The sequence below is a fragment of the Peromyscus leucopus genome, chromosome 2, assembly GCF_004664715.2.
Source record: "Peromyscus leucopus breed LL Stock chromosome 2, UCI_PerLeu_2.1, whole genome shotgun sequence".
NCBI lineage: Eukaryota > Metazoa > Chordata > Mammalia > Rodentia > Cricetidae > Peromyscus > Peromyscus leucopus.
The window spans coordinates 12,106,126-12,118,773 of record NC_051064.1 but is presented as its reverse complement, the minus strand read 5'-3'; the positions used below and the strand labels follow the sequence as shown (position 1 = coordinate 12,118,773).

Here is a 12,648-nt window from a genome sequence, read left to right as displayed (position 1 = left end):
TGGTTACATGAGTCTTCTACCAGTCTATCCTCAGCAGCAGATAACAGACCAAAATCACAGACCAGTTAGCATTTGATTTGGTCACTATTTTGATTTTAGCCAGTCTAAGAGGTGTCTTTTGCCTATGAATATACAATCCATAGTAATACTTCATGGTCAAAGATGCTGGGATCTCTTTCCTACATTTCTTTGTTATGTGTGTGTTCTCATCTGTGAAACGCTAAATATCATTTGCCCATCCAATAATAAGATTGCTTTAGTTTCCTACCATTGAACTTGAGAGTTCTTCATACATTCTAGATGCTACACCATTATCAGAGACATAATCTGTAAACATTCCACTCTGTAGCTTGTTTTCTCATTCCCTTAACACAATCTTTTACAGTCAGTTTCTGATTTTGATCAGGTTACAATTTATCAGTTTTTCCTTTCATGGACTGAGCTGTTGGTTCAAATTTAGAACTGTTTTGCTAGCCCTGAGCCCAGCTTTTCTAAAGCTTTTATAATTTTATGCTTTCCACTTTGAAGTCCATGATCTGTTTTGAGTTAATTTTTATATAAGACATGAGGTTGAGGTTGAAATTCATTTTTTGGCCTATAAATATCCAATTACTTCAGCACCATATGTCAAAAGTGCTATCTTTACTTCTTAAACTGCTTTTGCACCTTTATAAAAAAAAAAAATCAGCTGGTGGCTTTTCAATGGCGGCATGAGTATCCTGCAAGTCCGTCCTTAACAGCAGATAACTGACAGCAATCAAGAGTATGGCAGTGACCTAGTCAGCACAGATGTCTTCAGGGAAACATGAATGCTGAAAATAGCAGGGAAGTTATTACCAGCTGCTTGCATCTTTAGCAAAGTTTCAGTACAGAGAGACAGACTTCCAGGACAGCTGCCACTGAGTTCAGCACTTAGCAGCGACTCCTAGGACTCCATCTTGCTTGTTGCTATCCTCATTTCAATAGACATTAGACACTTCATCTTTTCATCAGTTGAAAGTCAAAAGTTATTTAAATTCCACTAACATGCCCAGAGACCTTCACTGATGTTTGCTGTTTGGTTCCTACACCTCACTTTTGACTCACTTTCTCCTCTCAACTCTTTTTTCAAACAAGGAAAAGCTGCAGCTGTGAACAGCTCTCTCCTTTAGATATATGCACTGCTCTCACCTTTACTTCAGTACATACAGGATATTCATCCTATATTCTTTATCAAGTGGCACTAACTCTCTACCTAGAATATAATGTCTCTTACTCATCCTTTTAGAGAAAAGAAACTGAATATATTTTCCAGTCAATAAGTCTATCACTGAACACTATTTGCTCCTCACTCACTTTTAAAAAAGAAACTGTCATAAAAACAAACCCCTCCGAGTCCTGTTAATCAGGAGCTGACAGAGAGTCTGATTCTCCAGGGCCCCAAAAGGTGACCACAACCACCAGTTCTGTTCTGCTGTCCAGTGCCCCAATATGCAGTCATAACATTATCTGCACGACTGATTATCAGCATCTCCTTCTCTCTCCCTGGTCTGATTTCCTTCTGTGCTATTTCTGGTTTCTCTGAGGCTCACATGCGATTTTACTTCATTGACTCACACAGTCTTGATTTCCTTCTTGCTACAAATTGCCTTCATTTGCATTTAGATTATTCAATTGCTCTGAATGGGTCTCCTCCCTGCCAGAAGCTCTTCATACATCTCCACTGGAAACCCTATGAATGAAGCCAGTGTCAGCACCACCAACTCCTGCTTCCATCCCCCAGACTTCAGTCACACATACTGCTGCCAAGGCAATGGCAAAAATGCTTCAAGGAGATTCACGTTTGCTTGAGGAGTTGGAGTTATTTTAAACTCCTCATGAGACCTATTTCTTGATGTTCTCTGCCTCACTCCAATTCATTCTTAATGGGGGGACTTGGGTCAGAATGCAAGGCGTCTTTCCACCATGCTTTAGCGGAATGGGGATTGCTGCACCTTAACAGCAGGGGACAGAGCCTCACTTTCTCTCTGAGTATGTCTTCTTATGCCTAGTAAGTGCTTCTGGACAGGGATTAGTCCTCAAGGAAGTTTTTGTTTGGTTAATAGGTGAGTAGACCCACAGTCTGAGATGACTTCATGAAGTTCAGCTTCTACTAGCATGTTTCTGTTCTAACGAAACTCTCCATGTTTTCACCTGCTTCTTAGTCCTTTTATACCTTTTTTTTTTTAAATTATTTTCCTAATGCATTAGCATTCTGTTGCTGCAGTAAAATACTTGAAAAAAATCAACTAAAGAGAAGATTTATTCAGCTGATGGTTTCAGAGGTTCAGGGTTATGATCTGTCATTCACTCCTTTATGGCCTGCAGGCAACATGCAGAGAAGCTGCTCAATTTCATGGCAGTGAGGAAACAAAGAGAACAGGAAGGGGCTAATGTCTCCAAAGTCCCTTCTAGTGCGTGCTTCCCAAGAACCAATTCCTCCTATCAAACTTCTCTGTCTGGAAGTCTCACTGCTTCCCAATAATGCCCTGGGCTGGAGACCAGCTCTTTGACAAGAAACCTTTGAAGGATATTTAAGATCCACACCCTAACACCCAGAGTCAATGGAAGAAGCCACACACCCATTTCTCCTCTTGGGGGCTTCCAGGTTTTCTCTTTTGTTTTAGTCTGCTGAGATTTATGGCAGAAATAGATGACTTAAACAACAAAAATCTATTTTCTTGTAGTGCAGGTGGCAAGAAGGCTAAGAGCAAGGTTATCATTGGGGTTGGTTTCTGGCGAGGGCTGTTCTCTGGCTTGGAGAAATCATTTTCTCCCTGTGTCTCAAGATGTCAATCCTTCACTGTGCATGCAGAGAGAAAATGCACTCTGCTATCTCCCCTCTTCTTATAAGATTGTCAATCCTGATAGACTTGGGACTCCCCACATAGGACTTCACTTAAGCTCCCTAAAGGACCAATCTTGTACAGTCACATTGTGGATAGGGGCTTCAGTGCATCAATTTTGTGGGCACAAATTTCACGCCATAACATATTCTAGAAGAACAGGTTTTAAAATTCATTTTTAAGTTAGCATGAAAAGCATAGGGTTTTATCATGGCATTTTTATTCACGTGTCATTAAAGCTGCTTTAAATTGAAAAAAAAAACATTAAGATACTTTTAACAAGTATATAAGTAAAAACAAGTGTAAGAGTATATAAAATGGAGAATATGATTTAAAGAAATTTACTTAAACAAAGTAAATATAGAATGTCATACTTATTGAACCAAAGAAAATATAATAATGAATCCATTTAATAAATGCAGTAAAATACTTGAAAAAAATGAAATGCATTTTTTGGCCTATAAATATCCAATTACTTCAGCACCATATGTCAAAAGTGCTATCTTTACTTCTTTAAATTACTTTTGCACCTTTATAAAAAAAAATCAGCTGGTGGCTTTTTAATGGCGGCATTTTTAAAAGGCACATCAGAACATCCCCAAGACAACACTTTTCAGAAACAGTTGTGAATGCATTCATTTTGATCCTTTAAGTTCAGAAAAATAAAAGATAAAAATTTTATCATCCTTTGTTGCCCCTAATAGGCTACCCACATTCTAGTCCTACACCCATGTACATACAGACAATATTAATAGACTAGGCGGGATTTATTGTTTGATTATTTTATTTTATTTTGTATGTGGGAATGTTTTGCCTGTGTGCATCTATGTGTACAATTTGTGTGTCTGGTGTCTGTGGAGGACAAAACGAAGACATTGGATACCCTGGAACTGGAGATAGGGATCATTGTGAGCCACCATGTGGGTCCTGAGAATCAAACCTAAGTCCCATGCAAGAACAACAAGTGCTCTAAACCACAAAGCCATTTCTCCAGGCTCATCAGTGGGTTTTTAAAAAGAGGGCATGAAGGGAAAATTGGTTGGGGAATATTGGGAAGTTGAAAGAAGGGAGTAGGAGAGGGCATTTGATCAAAATACATTGTATTTGTGAATAAAATTCTCCATAATAATAAATACATAAAAAAGGTATTTTAAAGTAAATTTTAAAATGAAAAGTCACCCTACTTGTTTATTGCTGCTATCTGAAATTTAATCAATATTGAAATGAAATATATCAGAATTAAAAATCTATGTGGTAATGTTTTTCATTGTTACTTTGAAAGACTTATCTAACTTTTAATAGGGTTGGTCACATTTATGGGCCATTACTAAGTGATTCACAAACAAAAAAAAATCACATCATGGACATAAGGCCCAGCATTTACAGAGTAATAGAGGCAATACTTTAAAAAGTAGATCCTTAATGGGAAGACAGGAGACAAGCCTTGAAGACATAATGATGTATTATGATGTGTTACAGCTAGATGAAGAATCATTTAGGTTAAGAAAGTATATGTCATAATATACATATGCACATCACCATATGTATAAAGTAATGTGTACAAACAATACCATATGTATATATGAAATGTCATCAACAATCCAGACTCTTCATAGCAATTAGGGGTGAATGTGAGAAGGAATTGGATGTTATATTTGTGGTCACAAAATTTGTTAAAAAATTGTAGGCTTTATGGTAAACAGCCAGATATTTTACTAAAAATCAGAATCTTATGTCATTTCTAACCACTTTAATTCAGAAGTATAACCCCTCAAAGTAGGTGTTTTTTAACCAAATATAGCTTTTGGGGGAAGCTATCTGAATTAATCTTTATTACTCAAACAGGACAAATGAACAAAAACCTGCTCCTCTCTCTCCCCAAAAGATTCCAAGTTAGTATAGAATTCTGTTTGCCTAGTTCCTGTATGTAACTCAACAAGATAGAAATAGCAGCTTTCAGGGGAGTTTAACCACCTGGGAGTTTGGAAAAATTACAGAAGGCACTATTAAGTGAATTACTTCTTGAGAGGAATTTCCCAAGGTAAAGTTTGCAAAAGTCAAGATTTCATTAGAGAAAATAAATACTACTGTTAAAGAAGGTTCAAATATAGTGAATCAAATCCAAAATATTATTTAAAGAACAAAGGCATGTTCTGTATGATTTTTTTTTAACAAAATGCTTAAAAGTGGAGAGAAAAAAATGACAAAATTTGGTGGCCTTACAAGTTTTCCTTACCAATTATCTTAAATATCACCAATAAAAGCTTCCTTGTTAAAGATTAAAATCTTCCTGTCACTGATTAGTGTGCAGCCTGAGACATCAGTGACCTCCGTTTTCAAACGTGGTGACATTTCTTTCACTGAGACCCAGCTTTTTACTGGCTGTTTCTAAGTTCCTTTTTTTTATGCTACTCTTTAAATGTCAACAAATTCCAGGGTGGTGAATCCCAATCTTTTCTTGCTCCATGTAGCTCTTCCTAGTAATCTCACTCACAGAATAATTTCCACCATGTCTTCTAGACAAGTGGTTCTTACATCAACATCTCCGACTTCTGATATGCAGATTTGAATTCTCAGTTGCCTTGCATATGGAATGTTCTTAAAGAGATCTTTATTCTTAATTCATACCTCCAGTTTAACACACAGTGAATATAGTTCTCTTACAACTCCATCCTAGATGCCCATGTGGAGTCACAATTATCCCTGTGGCTAACTCAATTAGTTTCCTAGGGCTACCACAACAAAGGAGCACAGATCGAGATGCTTAAAGCAACAGAACTGGACTCTCACAGGTGTGGATCCAGAAGTTGCAAACTGCAGGTGAAAAAAGGTGTGCCGTCTTGGAACACTGAAGATGAACCGGTTGTAGGCTGCTCTGTGTGTGCATATGCCCATGCGTGCATGCATGTGTGGTGCTTCCTCTACTGTGGTGTCTACTGGCAATCCATGGCATTTCGTAGCTTGAAGGCAAATCTCTCCAACTTCTGCCCCATCATCACAAGAACACATGGACTCTCTTAAAGCCATACTTCCTCTTTATCACAACTAATTTTCTTTCTTTTTTTCAAGTATATTTTCTAAAAGAGCTAATGATGTCTTCGCTCTTTAGAATTCTGCTATGGTTTCCTACACATATCTACTGACCTTTCAATTATCTATAGTTTGGAAGCCTAGGTTTAAATCTTTATTTCACTCTACAAGACCACAAAAATACATCTTTGCTCATTTTATTTGTCTACCCTTTATATAATAAAGTACGATTTATTCTCTAATGGTTCAATTTAAATATCTCCTTTAGGAACTTATCTGAGGGACTGGAGTAATGGCTCAGAGGTTAAGAGCACTGGATGCTCTTCCAGAGGTCCTGAATTAATTTCCAGCCACCACATAGTGGATCACAACCATCTATAATGACATATTATGTTCTCTTCTCATGTGCAGGCATACATGCAGGCAGAACACTCTATACATAATGAATCGATATTTTTTCCTTTTTATTTTATAATTTAATTTTACATATTAGCCACAGATTCCCCTGTCCTCCCCTCTCCCTCCCACCCTCCCCCCCCCAGCCCACCCCCATTCTCATCTCCTCCAGGGCAAAGACTCCCCTGGGGATTCAGTTCAACCTGGTAGATTCAGTCTAGGCAGGTCCAGTCCCCTCCTCCCAGGCTGAGAGTGTCCCTCTTTAAGTCCCAGGTTTCAAACAGCCAGCTCATGCACTAAGAACAGGTCCCGGTCCCACTGCCTGGGTTCCTCCCAAACAGTTCAAGCTAATCAACTGTCTCACATATCTAGAGGGCCTGATCCAGTTCCATGGGGGCTCCTCGGCTATTGGTTCATAGTTCATGTGTTTCCATTAGTTTGGCTATTTGTCCCTGTGCTTTTTCCCATTTTGGTCTCAACAATTCTCATTCATACAATCCCTCCTCTTTCTTGCCAGTTGAACTCCTGGAGCTCTACCTCGGGCCTGGCTGTGGATCTTTGCATCCGGTTCCCTCAGTCATTGGATGAGATTTCTAGCATGACAGTTACGGTGTTTGGCTATCCTATCATCAGAGTAGGTCAGTTTGGGCTTTCTCTTGACCATTGCCAACAGTCTATTGTGGGGGTATCTTTGTGGATTTCTGGGGACCTCTCTAGCACTTTGCTTCTTCCTATTCCCATGTGGTCTTCATTTATCATGGTCTCTTATTCCTTTTTCTCCCTCTCTGTTCTTGATTCAGCTGGGATCTCCCACTCCCCTAAGCTCTCTTTCCCTCGAACCTTGCCCTTCATTACCCCCACTCACGTCCAGGTTGTTCATGTAGATCTCATCCATTTCTCTGTCATTGGGCGATCCCTGTGTCTTTCTGACCTCAAATGTGCACCATACTACACACACACAAACAGAGAGAAAGAGAGAGAGAATAAATGAAAATGTAATTTAAAAGTCACAAAATTTGAATCTATCTGACTAGTACTTTATTTCTCTCGGTACGTACACTTTCTTTCTGTGTTTATTTATCAAAATGTGTTAAAACATTTTCCATTTAGCAAATCTTTCATTACAAATTTATGAGGATGGATTTTTAATGTACAATAAGGCATATGGGCTGCAGCCCTCAACATTGGCATTGTTTCTTCCTTTACCCTCAAGCATCTTTACTCGTGAAACACATGTCTCTTCATCTCCATTTGCTTTTCCATAGTCACAAAATAACCTAGAGAAAAAGAGGTCCATAGTTTCTATCTGTACATAGGAAGAGAACAGGGGCAACAAGTCCTCTGGAAAAAAAGCAGGAGAAAAAGAAAAGAAAATGGGCTGACACATTAATGTTGCAGTCAGCACTCCCCAAAAATATGTAACAGTGGAAATATATTTGACATGTGTGAAATTCTAGCATACTTTCTAATTCTATTTCCATAGTTTGCCCATAAGGTCCATTCACACAGTATAAACTGGTGTGATTATGTGGCAATTCCACAGTCAGTTGGGGCTTATAGCTACTTCAGGAAAGGAGAAATATTCTTCTCTGATCTCAAGGCTTGAATTAGACATTTTGACAGTTTAAGTACCTGACTTTATAATTAATGAACCAACAACACCCAACTTTGCTTTTTATAGAATTTTAGAGCATTGAAGCAAATCAAATAAGGTCAAACAAAAAGTAAGTAGCAGGTTCACTGAATAAGCAATCATTAAAAATCTATCTTGTCCTCAGTCTGCTGGACTATAAAGAAAAGATGTTGCCCTTGACCTTGAGATTGCACAGTCTGGGATGATTCTATTCACATAAGTTGCCTCATATATTCCTTTAACTGATAATCATCAAATTCTTGCCTTCAGAACTATATTCTTAATGTCTCCTGGTTAACACAAACATGATCCACTTACTCAAGATCTTGTGGACACTTTAAACTGAATGGACACACCAAAGTTAAACCTCATTTTTTCATGCACTCACTACAGATAAATATCTATTATTATGATTTAAGTCTTAATGCCCCTGTGGTGGCTTAACAAAATGGCCCCCATGGGTTCAAAGGGAGTAGCACTATTAGAAAATGTAACCTTGTAAGAGTAGGTATGGCCTTCTTGGAGGACGTGTGTCACTTCTCAAATAAGCCCAATGTCTCTCTCTTCCTGCTATCTGCCAACCCAAATTTAGAACTCTTGGCTTCTTCTCCAGCACCTTGTCTGCTTGTATGCCACTCTGTTTCCCACCATGACAATAACAGACTAAACCCCTGAATTTGTAAACTAGCCCAAATTAAATATTTTCCTTTATAAAAGTTTCCATGATCATGGTGTCTTTTCATATCAGTAGAAACCCTAACTGAGACACACACACACACACACACACACACACACACACACACACACACACCCTACATAGGTTCTTGTGTGGAAACCTGGTTTCCAGCTCATGGCACTGTTTGGGGAAGTTGTAGAACACTTAGAATATGGACCTAGCTGGGAGAATTAGGTCATCAGGAGTGAGCCTTAAACGTTATACTCACTCCTTGTTCTGGTGTGAACTCTGTTTCTCTTGGTTCAGGCCAGTTGAAAAAGTAGCAACAAGCTTTGATCTATGAAAGAAGCATAAATTATACTTACAAGGAATGGAAAACTTGGCATAGTGGCACTTGCCTTTAATCCTAGGCTGGCAGATCATTGTGAGTTGAGGCTAGCTTGGATTACATAGTGAATTCCAGGGCATCCAGGCCTACATAGAGCGACCCTGTCTTCTCAAAAATACCAAAAAGGAGGAGGAAGAGAAGAAAAGGAGGAGGAGGAGGAGGAGGAGGAGGAGGAGGAGGAGAACAAGAACAAGAAGAAATGGAAGGGAGGGAGGGAGGGAAGGTGGGAGGGAGGAAGGAAGGAAGGAAAAGAAAAAATCTTAATCTGGGGATCTAGAAACCTTTACAGATACACACATTGAGGGAGAAGGTACGGACAGAAGTCCCTGAGTATGGGCTGACTGGAGCATCTTCTTAAGTAAACTGCACAGGTTTCCCAGTTGCAATTTGAAACCCCTTGTCAGACAGCAGAGGAGGAGAGACCATGTGCAGACATTTACAAAATATACCAGCTTTCTTACAACTTATACTCTGTAGTCCTATGCTTGTGTTTTTTCAGAATGGAAATTACTTAAAAGATGTCAGTTGGGTTGATTTTTCTCTTGTTGTACAACAAATCACCACACACTCAGAGGCTGTTTTCTGGATCAGAAGCCCAAGGGCTTGGCTGCCCTTTCAGCTGAAAGTCTTGCAAGGCTGAAATCAAGGTATCAACCAGTCTAGGCAAGGGCCTAGTGAGGAGGTTTTGCAAAAGAATCTACTTTCAAACTCATTCATGTTATTGTCAAAACTCAGATCCTCAGCAGAGCTGACCCTGTTGGTGTACCACAGCTTAGTGAGGGATCGTCTTCATAATAATCCACAGATTAAAAAATGCCCAGTAGAATGTGATGTTTCCATGAGATAGACACATTACATCACAGGCAAAGGGGATCTCCCCGCACCCATTCACACCCTGTCAGATACCAGAGGAAGATGGCAGCAGCAAACATGTAAAGGCACAGCAGAAGCAAAAGGCCCACTCAGGTGGGCCAGCCCTTATGGCTTGAGAGTAGGATAGCTAGCCATGCCCCCTCATCTGCCTTATGGCGGTAGGGACAAGGGAAAGATGCCCTCCCCCCTGACCCCTGACTCTTCCCCTTATCAGCTGCAGCACTCAGTAAAATGGGCCCTCAACCTCACTTGGGCAGCACAGTAGAGCTGATCCTATTAACAGGTGAACCAGCAAGGAGAACATGAGCTTGGGAGATCTAGCCCCACCACAAGGGGGCCTGGGCAGGGGTTGAGGAGAATGCCCCCCTTCCCTGTGGTGGGTGTGAGAGCTGGCCCAGAGGTCATAAGAGTGGAAGAGCTATTCCCACCCCTCACCAGCTGCAGCACTCAGGAGAGTGGCCCCTGCACCTTGCCTGGGCAACACAGTAGAACTGGTCCTGCTGGTGTAGGTGTTGAAGAGCCTGCCCTGAGAGCAGGAAAGCACAGACTGGTCCCTCCTCCTTGCTCATGGCTGCAAGGGGTCAGCTAGCCAGGGCAATGCCAGAGAGCTTACCCTGGTCATGAGGACTAGGGAAAGCTGGAGGGCTAACCAACCCTGCAACTACCCAGGCCCAGAACTAGGGTTATGAGTTGGCCTACCCCAATATCCACCTCATCTATGATCTGCTGGAGCAAGTGAAGGGGCCAGTCTGCCAGACCAAAAATGTAGGATCTCCATGACACGGGGCAACAACAGGATATCCAAGAGGAGTGAGGGTCCAGTGCTGGTGGTCATATCAGAGGAGCAGCAGGTGGCAGTTGAAGTTTAAGGTGTCAGCCTACCTGGAGGAAACTCTCTAGTGGGTCAATCTCAGTTAGGCAGGCCAAGACACCACAGACCTGGAATGCCTTTTGCTTCTGCTGTGCCTTTACATGTTTGCTGCTGCTATCTTCCTCTGGTATCTGGCACGGTGTGAATGGGTGTGGGGAGATCCCCACTGCCTGTAATGTAGTATGTTTATCTCATGGAAACATCACATTCTACTGGGCATTTTTACCTGTTGATTATTATCAAGATGATTCCTCACTAAGCTGTACTGTCTAATTGATAATAATAATAATGTTAGCTTGTACAGAGTCTTGATGAGTAAAAATAAATATAAGGAAATGTTACACAGCTAGAGCCAATGAGTTCCCCCTAAGGAGCTGCATTAGATCACAGCTCAGGTTATTGATTAAGGAAAACAGTTGGGTTCCCAGGAGTCAGGCTGGCTCTAATTCTCTTAATACTGGAAAACACAATCACAGATTTTGGTGTCCCATTAGCTGAAACAAAGCTTTAAAACAAAGTGTTCAGGTTAGATCAGATGTTTTGATAATACCTTTAAGATGAAAAACCCCAGAAAACAATCTAAAGTTCACAAGGACACATAGCTGAGATCAAAAATACAAAGCAGCCCAGTTACTAGCTGATGTACTTTCCTTGCTAGGGTTGGTTGATGATCAAAGGTGATGATTAGTTCCTTATATCTATTTCTCCCCTCAATCTCCTGATATAAAAAACTATTAATGAGTAGGTAAGTATCCTAAAGATTTAAAGTAGAGCTAACTGATTCTTTTTCATACATAAAAGTTTAGGCTTGTGATTCCTTTAAGATTCCTTATCAGTTTACCTTCTAAGATAAGTAATAAAATAATTGGCCCTTTCTTTGTAATTGCAATATGCGGCCTGACAACAAAGAAGTTGGCTGTGAAAAAATACTTTCTGCTTACTCATGTTCTGTTAATCTATAACAAGTTGCTTGGGCATGGATGTATGTGAGTTCTTGGGATAACTTGTTCTTCACCTGTAGTACATAAAATTTTTAATCATGTAAGGGATATGGAAAACATGCTGGTTTTTTTACTGTTTGTTTTATATTCATTGTAATCATTCACTTGAAAAACACAATGTAACTACATTGTAATTTTTATATCTCCTGAAAGATTTTGCTGAGGTATATAAGATGTAAGAGAAAGAAAAGAGATAGAGTTACAGAGAGCTAAAATGAGGTAGAAGGAAAACATCAAGAATGAGATAGTTATAAAGAAAATATCAAGAATGAGAAAGTTAAAAGGAACTAGAAAGGAAATATCAGTAATGAGAGAGTTAGAAGGACCTAAAAGGGAAACATCAAGAATAGAGATAGTACTAGAAGGAAAATATCAAGAATTAGAGAAGGAAATCACCAGGAAAATAAAGAATAGAGAATGCAAAAGAAGAATAAAGAACAGGTCTGGAGGAAACCATCAAGAGTGTGTCTTTTTCTCTAACTCCCTCAGATAGAAAAGTCTAGATACACTGACACTGTGGATTCCTTCTGAGCCCTGGGCTGTCTGGAGGCTGGTCCCCCAGGCAGCATTAGCCCAGTATAGATAGGGTAGCAAAAACCAGAGGCCTTGAACCAGAACTATGACTCCTTGCAATGATCACTTGCAAGTGAAGATATATGGATAAAAAGGGTAAACTGTATGATTTACTGTGTTACACTACAGCTTCTATAATGATATTTTATTTATTTATTTATTTATTATTTATTCTTTTTTTCTTAAATTTCATTTTATTTTATTTTGGGGGGAGGTTACAAGGACAGAGGGTGCATACAAAGGGACAGGGAGATATATGTGATCTAGATGCATGATGTGAAAGACACAAAGAATAACAAAATATTTTAACATGTATGTGGAAATGCAAAAGAAGTAGAATAAT

At 39.7% G+C, this 12,648-nt stretch overlaps 1 protein-coding gene across 1 annotated transcript in view; it reads left to right on the top strand.

The window, feature by feature from the left end:
- Cngb3 (cyclic nucleotide gated channel subunit beta 3) overlaps positions 1–12,648 on the top strand; it is a 172,135-nt gene that overhangs the window by 62,560 nt on the left and 96,927 nt on the right. The window lies entirely within an intron of this gene.